Below are 12037 nucleotides of genomic sequence, written 5' to 3'. Positions count from 1 at the left end.
ATCAAAATTGAATTTGTTTTCAAATTCTTTGTGGGTCTGTGTAATCTGAGGGAAATATGTGTCTCTAATATGGTCATACATTCGGCAGGTTAGGAAGTGCAGCTCAGTTTCCACCTCATTTTGTGGGCTGTGTGCACATAGCCTGTCTTCTCTTGAGAGACAGGTCTGCCTTCGACGGCCTTTCTCAATAGCAAGGCTATGCTCACTGAGTTTGTACATACTCAAAGATTTCCTTAGTTTTGGGTCAGTATGTACTCTCTGTTTAGGGCCAAATAGCATTCTGGTCTGTTTAAAATATATATATATTTCCAATGGGTCAAGTAATTATCTTTTTGTTTTGTCATGATTTGGTTGGGTCTAATTGCATTGCTGTCCTGAGGCTCTGTGGGGTCTGTTTGTGTTTGTGAACAGAGCCTCAGGACCAGCTTGCTTAGGGGGCTTTTCTCCAGGCTAATTTCTCTGTAGGTGATGGCTTTGTTATGGAAGGTTTGGGAATCCTTCCTTTAAGGTGGTTGAAGAATTTAGTGGCTCTTTTCTGGATTTTGATAATTAGCGGGTATTGGCCTAATTCTGCTCTGCATGCATTATTTGGTGTTTTATGTTATAAACATAGATATTATCTTCTTGGTGACAGGGGGCAGTATTCGGAAATTCAGATGAATAACGTGCCCAAATTAAACGGCCTGCTACTCGGGCCCAGAAGGTAGGATATGCATATTATTAGTAGGTTTGGATGGAAATCACTCTGAAGTTTCTAAAACTGTTTGAATGATGTCTGTGATTATAACAGAACTCATATGGCAGGCAAACACCTGAGAAAAAATCCAACCAGGAAGTGGTTTGTAGTTTTTCAAGTGATTTCCTATCCAAACTACAGTGTCTGTGGGGTCATTTTGCACTTCCTAAGGCTTCCACTAGATGTCAACAGACTTTAGAACCTTGTTTCATGCTTCTACTGTTACTGGGGAGAGAATAAGAGCTGTGGACTGCCTGAGACCAATGAGTTGTTTACTGCGCAGTCACGCAGGCACGCCGTTCCTTCTTTTTCCTCTGTAATGAATACGCTATTGTCCGGTTGGAATATTATCGAATATTTATGATTAAAAAAAAACCTAAGGGTTGATTGTAAACATCGTTTGACATGTTTCTACAAATGGTAATGGAACTTTTTAACTTTTCGTCTCGGGTTTTGCGCTCGCACATTATGCCTTTGGAATAGTGATCTGAATGCACTAACAAAACGGAGGTATTTGGACATAAATATGGAGTTTATCAAACAAAACAAACATTTCTTGTGGAAGTGGGAGTCCTGGGAGTACGTTCCGACGAAGATCAGCAAAGGTAAGTGAAGATTTATAATACTATTTCTGAGTTTTATTGACTCCAGAACTTGGCGGGTAACTGTATAGCTTGCTTTGATGGCTGAGCTCTGTACTCAGAATATTGAACAATGTGCTTTCGTCGTAAATCTATTTTGAAATCTGACACAGCGGTTGCATTAAGGAGAAGTGTATCTATAATTCTTTCAATAACTGTTGTAAATTTTATCAACGTTTATGATGAGTAATTTTGTAAATTGATGTGCTCATTCACCGGAAGTTTTGGGAGGCAAAACATTTTCTGAACATCACGTGCCAATGTAAAATGGGGTTTTTGGATATAAATATGAACTTTATTGAACAAAACATACATGTATTGTGTAACATTGAGTCCTGGGAGTGTCATCTGATGAAGATCATCAAAGGTTAGTGATTCATTTTAGCTGTATTTCTGGTTTTTGTGACGCCTCTCCTTGCTTGGAAAATGGCTGTGTGGTTTTTCTTGTCTCGGCGCTGTCCTAACATAATCTAATGTTATGCTTTTGCCGTAAAGCCTTTTTGAAATCGGATAATGTGGTTGGATTAACGAGAAGTTTATCTTTAAAATGGGACATAATAGTCAATATGTTTGAGAAATGTGAATTCTGAGATTTTTGTTGTTTTGAATTTGGTGCCCTGCTATTTCACTGGCTGTTGAATAGTGTGTCCCACGGGTGGGACGCTAGGGTCCGTGGTCAAACGACCACCCCTCATCACTGTCAAACACTCCCTAAAACACTTCTGCGAGCAGGCCTTTCTAATCGACCTGGCCCGGGTATCCTGGAAGGATATTGACCTCATCCCGTCAGTCGAGGATGCCAGGTTCTTCTTTAAAAGTCATTTCCTCACCATCTTAAATAAGCATGCCCCTTTCAAAAAATGTAGAACTAAGAACAGATATAGCCCTTGGTTCACTCCAGACCTGACTTCCCTTGACCAGCACAAAAACATCCTGTGGCGGACTGCAATAGCATCGAATAGTCCCCGCGATAGGCAACTGTTCAGGGAAGTCAGGAACCAATACACGCAGTCAGTCAGTAAAGCAAAGGCTAGCTTTTTCAAACAGAAATTTGCATCCTGTAGCTCTAATTACAAAAGGTTTGGGGCACCATAAAGTCCATGGAGAACAAAATACTGCCCCCTACCCTAGAGAAGTTAAAGTGAGGCATGGGGAGGGGCTCTACGCAGGGTTTGCCAGCACAGATAGTGTACGGTGTTTTGAGTGTGGTGATTTGGGGCATAGGAGCTTTTCGTGCCCACAGAAAGGCCGTAGACAAGGTGAGGGTACAAGCGCCCCCAGTGGCGGAAATCGAGATCAACGTGCAGGGGACAATGAGACGCAGGTATCAGAGGCTGGGCCTAGTCATGCCAGTGATGGTGGTGTAGGTGAGGCTGAGCCTAGTCAGGCTAGAGATGGTGGCGTAGCTGAGGCTGGGCCTAGTCATGCTATGGATGGTGGTGTAGATGAGGCTGGGCCTAGTCAGGTTATGGATGGTGGTGTAGATGAGGCTGGTTCTATGGTTATGGATGGTGGTGTAAATGAGGCTGGGCCTAGTCAGGTTATGGATGGTGGTGTAGATGAGGCTGGATCTAGTCAGGTTATGCTAGTGGATGAGGAGAGTAAAGTGGCAAAGTGCTAGAGACTAGGGGAGAGGAGGAGGGTGTCAAGCAGAAAAGGAAAAAGGGGGAGAAGAACGAAGTTTGGAGGGGAGAGGCTGAAGTGGTCAAAGGCACCAAGGAACCTTTGCCTGGTGCTGGGAGGGAGGCCCTGACCAGAGAGGAAGGGCAGGTGGTCAGGATGGGAGATGAAGATGAGGAGGAGGAAAGTGAGTCTGAGTAAGATGATGATGAGGAGGCCTTTTATTCAGACTCCTCTTCAATGGGTCCGCAGCTGACAGCCAGTCAAGCAGAGGGGTCAAAGTACACAGTGAGGGAACTGACAAGGTTCTTGAATGAGCCCAAGGGGAAAAAAGTTCATCTTGAGGCTTTTTCTTCTGATCCGAGAAAGTTTGTAAGATCAGTACAACATGCCATGAAAAATGAGGGGCATGGTTTCCTCTCACCCAGGAAACGGTATAGGTTGAGGAAATGGGTCACAACAATGTGTAAGGGTCTACCTTCATACACTGTTTAGATTAATAATTTATTTCTGGCACTGGGGCTTTTTGAGCTTTGCTATTGGTCTCTTTCTTTGCTGGCTTTTCTCCCACCTCTTATGGAGACTTTGGGTGGGCTCGCTTAATATAAATGGTGCCAGAGATGCAGGAAAGAGGAGTGTTTGGGGTGAATATGTTTAACAAAAGAAAGCACAGGTAGTATTTCTGCAGGAGACGCATAGTGATGTGGTGAATGAAGTCAATTGGGGGCTCTGGTGGAAAGGGGCAAGTGTGTTGAGCCATGGGACAAATTTTAGTGCAGGGGTGGCAGTCCTTTTTGTACCGTGTCTGTCTGTAAAAATGTTCTCCTCAAAGGAGTTGTAAGTATAGGCTACTTGTTGTAAATGCAGAAATTAACAAATGGGTTTTGTCTTTATAAATGTGTATGCGCCTAACACAGGGAGATAGAGGGGGGTTCTATTTGGGTGTCTTAACCAGGAACTCTCACAAGTAGCGCCTGAGGAGATGCTGATGGTCCGCGGGGACTGGAACTGTACAATGGATTTTACGAAAGACAGAAATGGGGAAGAGCCTCATTCAGTGTCAGTGGGAGTGTTAAGGAACATCATTAATCAGTTCGACCTAATGGATGTTTGGAGAACTAAACATCCGAACACAAGACAGTATACATGGGTGAAGGTTTTTGGGGCTAGGGTGAGTGCAGCCCAACTTGATCGTTTTTACATGTCCAGGAATCAGAGCAATAGGCTGTTGGGCGCTACCATTCTCCCGGTGGGGTTTTCCGATCATCATATAACCATGGCTCGGCTGTCTATTTCACCAGGGCCTCAGCAGGCACACTATTGGAAGTTTAATGTAAAGCTCTTACAAGATGCCACTTTTTGCTCAGGTTTAAAGACTTTTTGGGAAAGGTGAGGGCAGTGAAGAGAGGAGTATGAGTCTCTGAGTCAATGGTGGGATGTGGGGAAAGTCCAAATTCGGCTTTTCTGTCAACAGTATACAGCTCTCTCATCCTCAGAGGCTAGGAGAGTATTGGGGGGAACTTGAGTGTAGTATTAGTGAGATGGAGGTAGAGATGGTGGGGCAAGGAAATGTAGGCCTCCAGGCTAATTTAGCTGAATTACGTAGGGACCTGGGCAGTTTTTTCCAGGTTAAAGCAAAGGGAGCACTTGTGAGAGATAGGTTCTCCATGCTGCTCCCAGTTCCTTCTTCTTTGGTTTGGAAAGACAGAGCGGTGAAGCCAAGGGTATGCATTGTCTACAGGTGTCTGATGGGCGGATGATCTCTGTGGTGGGGAGATGCGGGAGCGAACTGTGGAGTTTTATACTGAGTTGTATAGGGCAGAACTGTGTGATCCTGTGTGTGCTCAGGTCTTGTTCGCAGGACTCACTAAGCTCTCTCTGGCACAGAGGGATGAAATGGACATTCCGCTGTTGTCCCATGAGCTGGCAGAGGCCGTAACCCAGATGTCCCACGGTCGTGCACCGGGGGTCAATGAACTCCCAGTGGTTTTATAAAAAATTCTGGGGAATAATTGGACTGGACTTTTTTTGCGTGTTACGTGAATGCATCGGGGTAGGAGAGTTGCCGATGAGCTGCCGTCGGGCAGCTCTGACTCTCCTGCCCAAAAAAGGGGACTTGTGTGAACTTAAGAACTGGAGGCCTGTGGCATTGCTCTGTGCGGACTACAAGATATTTGCCCAGGTCTTCTCTAACAGACTGAAGTCCCATCTGGACTCAATAGTACAAAAGGACCAAACATATTGTGTACCGAGACGCTCAATCACGAACAACTTGTTCTTGATCAGGGGCATGTTGGACTTGTCGAGAGGTTCTAATGTGAACTTTGGACTGGTCTCTTTAGATCAAGAGAAGGCTTGTAATAGAGTGTACCATGAGTATCTGTTTAATGTGATGTCTGTGTTTGCATTTGGGAAAAGTTTTTTGACCTGTGTGAAGATGTTGTATGCTGGGGCATCATGTATGGTCAAGGTGGGAGGGGGGCTCAGTAGGCCAGTCTGAGTGAGACGGGGCATTAGACAAGGATATCCTCTATTGTGGCAGTTATATACACTAGCCATTGAGCCTTTTTTTGGGCCTGCTACGCAGAAGACTGCAGGGAGTGTGCTGGACAGGCATGGGTGTGTTGACAGGCATAGCAGTGTCAGTATATGCAGATGACATTTCTGTGATGGTCAGGGATGGGCAGGATATGCAGGCACTAGAGACTAGTCTGAAAGTGTACGAGGGAGCCCCCCCCCCCCCCCCCCCGAAGGGGGTTTGCAGTGAGGTTGTGAAAGGCTTAACATTTTGGGAGTGTACCTGGGATGGGTCAGGAAGAACTGGGAGGGTCAGGAAGAACTGGGAGGGGCTGGGAGGGGCTGTCACAGGCAGTGGTGTCAAGACTGGCCAGGTGGAGGTGGCTCCTGTCCCAAGTGTCATATAGAGGGAGGGACCTGCAACGCAAGCTGGTGGACTTTTTCTGGTCGGGCCATCACTGTCTGAGGGCGGCAGTGTTGTATATGTCCCTAAACGAAGGAGGACAGGGCCTGGTGGAACTGGAGAGCAGGGTGGCTGCATTCCGATTAAAGGCGGCGCAGAGACTGCTGTTCCACACTGATGTCAGCTGGAGGGAACCAGCATGCGTGCTGCTGAGGAGAACTGGCGGATTAGGGTTGGACCGGCAGTTATTCCTCATGAGGCTAGAGGGGCTGAGTACAGCAGGTCTCTCTGATTTTTACTCTGCGGTGCTGATGGCCTGGCAGCTGCTAAGGCCCACACGAGAAGGGAGTGTGGAGCCTGGGCTGTGGTGTGGGAGGAGCCTATCTTCCACAACCCAGCCATCCTTTTGACATCGGTTCAGTCGGCCACCCTTCAGAGGCGACTGATGGCAGCGGGTTTACTAAGGCTGGGTGACCTGCGACTGCTGGGAGAGGAGGGGTGGAAAACCAAGTCCAGGAGGCACTGTCTGAGCCGGTAAGGGGGGGGTGTTTGAACGGCCAAGGGGGGAGGGGCCGCCAATGTTTCCGCCACTGCAGGTTACAGCAGAGACTGGGGACTGGCAAGGGGGTCTGGAGGACTTGTTAGATTTTAACACTCCGAGCCTGGGGGAGTTTGAGGAGGTGGGAGGTAAAGCCCTCTACAACCTCTGCATTTCGGTAAGGAACATTAGGAGCCTAACAGGAGTGAAGGCATATCAGTGGCAGATGGTATGTGGGGCGGAGAGTATGGTGGGTTTTAGATGGAGGGGGCTCAACAAACTCCCAGTACCAAAGAGGTCAGGGGACCTCCAGTGGAGGGTTCTACATGGAGCCCTGGCCACAAACAGATGGTTGACATAGGTGTCCTTTCTGTGTCATGAGTGAAACTGTGATTCATGTGTTTTCTGCGTGCGCCAGGTTAATGCCATTAATGGCTCTGCTGGAATGTCTGTGTGAGAGGTTGAGAGTGGAGTTTACTGTCGGGATATTTATAATGGGGTACAGGTATTCAAATAAGGAGAAGGCAAAATGTTTGTTGTTGAATTTTCTGTTTGCTCAGGCAAAGTTTGCTATTTGGCTAACAAGGAGAAACAGGTTCAATGGTGGGGGATAACAGAACCTTTACTATTACTTAATGGGATGGTCTCTGCGCGCCTTAGGGTGGAATTTGAGTTCTATTAAATTATAAAAAGAGTGGAGATGTTTGAGGAGATATGGTGTGTTGGGGCGGCTGTCTGTACAGCTGGGGAAGATGGGTTGGATATACGGTTGTAGAAGTGGTGAGGTTTTAGGTTATTGTGATGTGTGGTGTTGTTTTGTATCTTGGGGTAGAGTATTGCAGTACTGCAGTACAGGGATGTTTTTTTAGGGGGGGTGAGGTTTTAATGAAATGAGAATGTATCATTAAAGAAAGGCAAAACGTTTCTCTTTCTCTCTCTCTCTCTCCCTCTCTATCTCTCAATTGGCATGGGAACTATATGTTAACATTGCCAAAGCATGTGAAGTAGATAATAAACAATAAAAAGTAACAAAGTAAACATTACACTCACAAAAGTTCCAAAAGAATAAAGACATTTCAAATGTCATATTATGTCCAAATAATTAAAGTACAAAATGGAAAATAAATAAACATAAATATGGGTTTTATTTACAATGGTGTTTGTTCTTCATGGGTTGCCCTTTTCTTATGGTAATAGGTCACAAATCTTGCTGCTGTGATGGCGCACTGTGGTATTTCCCCCAGTAGATATGGGAGTTTATCAAAATTGGGTTTGTTTTCCAATTCTTTGTGGATCTGTGTAATCTGAGGGAAATATGTGTCTCTAATATGGTCATACATTTGGCAGGAGGTTAGGAAGTGCAGCTCAGTTTCCACCTCATTTTGTGGGCAGTGTGCACAAAGCCTGTCTTCTCTTGAGCCAGGTCTACCTCTCTCTCTCGGACTGTCCTCATTCCTCCCATTATCTGCATTGTGACTATACTTTGTATACATACCATTGAGCCAGTGTTATGCATCACCCTCTCACAATCTTACAATGTTGCAGATATAACTTCCTATCCATTGTTATTTCTATCTCCTCTGTCTTCTTTGTGAATGGTGTCTGACCTGGGCCAGGATCAGATCTGATCAGCTATAGCACACTTGACATTTAAAGGTCATTTCCGATTGTGCCTTTAAAAGGTACATAGCCGACAAAGTGCGATCGAATTGAATCCAGGCCCAATACACTCACAATTAGAAAAGTATTCGATCGAGACTGTTGTGTTGTACCCTGTGATATTAGACAAGTGGAACTTGGTTGACAGCAGGGCACTATTTAACAGGTATCCCTGCAGCTGGCAAGAGACATTCATGAGTTACTGAGAGTTGTAAATGCTTTTGATGAATTCACAACACTGTTATTGCAGTCAAATAAAAGCTTACTATGAAAACATGGTGTAAAACTGCCTGTTTTATAGGAACATGTGTTGCCATTTGGTCCAGAACAATATAAGACTGCAGTAATAGCCACAGAATGGATGTGCAGATATGCAGTCAATCCGTACAATTCACTTAATTGGTCCCTAGTTTATCATCATTGAATTGCATTTCTGGTAAATCCCTATGATTCATTCAGTGCAGTAGTTTGCCTAGAAACACAGTTGTCTGGTTTGCTTTGTGTTTGTGTGACATCATATACACTATTAGTCACCATAGTTGAGTGACTGTTATGTGACAGGGCAATCAAATACCTTGCTTAGCCTTGCAATTTTCTACACAATATTTGTATCTTCATTAGATAGAGAGACATATTATTCAGTTAAGGACATACAATATAATGTGTCTAGATTTCTAAAACTTATAGGAGACCCTGTAGTTATTGGGGCCCTGACAGTGTGTGTACCTCTGTGCTGCACAGTGCAGCCAACCCACATAAACCATGTGACAATCTCTCTGAGAAATCTCTGCTTCGTTTAATTGCGTTCATTTAAGTGCTGAGGTGTTCATGCCTTTTATAGGAACCCAGCCCCTGTGGTATTGACACAGCATCCCTGCATGTGTCTAAATTAAATGACAAATTACGCAGCTGCCATGTTTGATTAATAGCGGCTTGAACATACACATTAAACTCTAAACATTTTAAATGCAGTAATAAAAGAGAGCATCATTCACTTTTCATGCGATTCCCCCATAAAATAACGGCGCACATGAATCATTTGAAGAAAGCTTTTTTTTTAATTGACATGTTATACTTTGCTGGCTTAGGGGGCCAACACACAATCACTCCCGACACAACAGAGCCACACTACCGTGGAAAGGCATCATCCAATTTTGGTGGAAATGTGTCACCTTAAAACTTGTACTTTTATAGATCCTCTGACATTCATTAAATTGTTGGGGAAGTGAATGACAGTGTTTGAAATAATCTGTTAAATTGTTGCATTAAGATAATGGAAGAGTTTATACGATCTTTAGCTAGCTTTAAATGCTGGTGTAGGAGGCAGAGCAAAGTTGGCAGCACATTTAATCCAAAGTGGTCCATAAATGCATTTTATAATGGACAGGGGAGATGATTCCATTAATGTCATAGCATGTACTTTCACACTCTGAGTACATTTTCTACTGGAGGTAAACTATTCATGATCACACCTTTTTAAGTGATACATTGAATTACCCTTCTAAACAATTAATAGACTCAAAAATCCTTCAGATATCCCATTCCTGAACAGCTGCTTTACTCTGAGCTAAGCAGGCATTGAGGCCCATGAGAGTCCCACACGTGGAATCCTCTCAGTCAGGGACGTGCACAGATAAAGGTGCTCCCCTGTGAAGTACCCCTCCAAACAATATTTATCTATAGTTTTTAGATATTGGATGGCAAAAACTGAATATACAGTATGTGTGCCCTTTTTAGACTTTGAGCACCTTCTAAAAATCTTATTGGGCACAAAGTATGTGAGGATGGTTGGGGTGGTGGTCCCCCGTCCGGATGTTGGAGAATTTTGCATTTTTCAAACACCTGAAACAGCTTTTCCGTGTAATCTATGACCATAATCTTTATGCTCATATCTAAGCCTACGTCTTGAGCTGTCTGTATCCTTTTGACTAGTGGTTATTTTTTAAATAAATAACATTTGTATTTGTATTTGTATTTGAATCACCGAGCTGACAAGGTAGACATCTGTCATTCTACCCCTGAGCAAGGCAGTTAACCCACTGTTCCCCTCATTGGGTTAAATGCGGAAGACACATTTCAGTTGAATGCATTCAGTTGTACAACTGACTAGGTACATGTATCCCCCTTTCCCTTTCCCATTAGCTGCTACCAAGGCAGCAGCTACTCTTACTGGGGTCCAGCAACATTAAGGCAGTTATATACAATTTAAAATATTACATGACATTACATTTCATAACACTTTTCACAATACATTGTGTTCCCTCAGGCCACTACTCTACTACCACATATCTACAATACAACGTCCATGTGTACGTGTTTTATCATGTGTATGTGTGTCTGTGCCTGTGTGTGTGTCTCTTCACAGCCCCCACTGTTCCATACGGTGTAGTTTTCTACATTTTTTAAATCTAATCTTACTGCTTGCATCAGTTATCTGATGTGGAATAGAGATCCATGTAGTCATGGCTCTATGTAGTACTGTGCACCTCACACAGTCTGTTCTTGACTTGGGGATTGTGAAGAGACCTCTGATGGCATGTCTTGTGGGGTATGTATGGGTGTCCAAGCTGTGTTCTAGTAGTCTGCACGGCCCTGTGCTCCATGCAGGCCAGGGATTCCATCCCTATCATGAGACACCCTTATCATACACACGTGCCTACATAACTCTGTCTCTTCTTCTAATAACAGTGGGATCCGCTGTGTGGTGTTTATGGACGACCTAAGTGGGCTGGAGCACTCCATACTCTGACACCTCATTAAAATACCAGCAGCTACAGTCCTGAAGGCCTAAACTCTAGAGTTTGTGTTAGCTGATAAGCCTCTGTAGACTTTAATGGCCTCATTTAGCCAGTTAGACTAATATTATTGTAAGACATGATATTGTGGCGTGACAAGTTGCTTATGTCCAGAGACAGCGACAACAATGTTTTTTTCTCCCCAGATGGAAGACCTAGGTGTTATGAATACATTACATGGATCAAATGTATCCATAGCAATGGCAGTTTTTACTTTATATTGGGAGCTAAGTATTTTGTTGTATCAATAATGATTCTTTTGAATGATAACAATTTAACATTATACCATCCCATTACAATGTGTCCATTTACAAGCACTTGGAAGTGCATCGTTTTTCTACTTCTAAGTGGGGTATTTTTCATTTTTAAAAGGGCTAGGCCTATATAAAAGCCACACAAACAGAAATTGTGTTTAATTTAATTGTCAGAATGATGTGTGCATGTACTTCAGTTGCCACAATGACTATGTAATAACCCCACAACCTCTCCATCATCTCGAGCCTCATGACTGAGATGAGAGACCTGTTGAAATAGAAGCTGTTTAATTAATTAAGTAACCAAAAATACAAATTTCAATAGCTGGGGAAATAATTGCCCAGCCAGTCATTAGGCATTCCATCTGGTTAATTACCTCCCTGTTAGTCTCCCAGAGTTATAAATGACTGACTGGTAATTGAAGCTAGCTGTCAGCTAGAGCACTGCGAGGAACTGAATTACACAGTGTCATTAAAATAAATACATCAAATAATAATCCAATGAAAAATGCATTAATTGAGCATGTGTAATTGTTATCTGAAATTAGCCTCTCTCGTATCTCTCTCCCCTCCCCTCTGCGCTCCGCATCACTCACACCTATTTGAAACCTTTTAAACTGAGAACCCTTCAAATGAAGAGACTCAGAGAGCAGGGAGTCTTAATGTGAGAAAATTATCCTGTCTTAAATATCAATAAACACTGAGCTCTTATAGTGCATGGATGATAGTTATATCATGAATGCCAGATTACACATAGTAAACACAGTTCATAACGTAACCATAACAATTGCCCTTACTAGGAATATCTATGGTACAAAATTCACCTGTTTCATTTGTTTACATTTGGACTATTAACATTACCTTATGTTGTAAT

This window comes from Salmo trutta, chromosome 15 (assembly GCF_901001165.1).
Source record: "Salmo trutta chromosome 15, fSalTru1.1, whole genome shotgun sequence".
Classification (NCBI taxonomy): domain Eukaryota; kingdom Metazoa; phylum Chordata; class Actinopteri; order Salmoniformes; family Salmonidae; genus Salmo; species Salmo trutta.
This window is presented reverse-complemented; position numbering follows the sequence as displayed.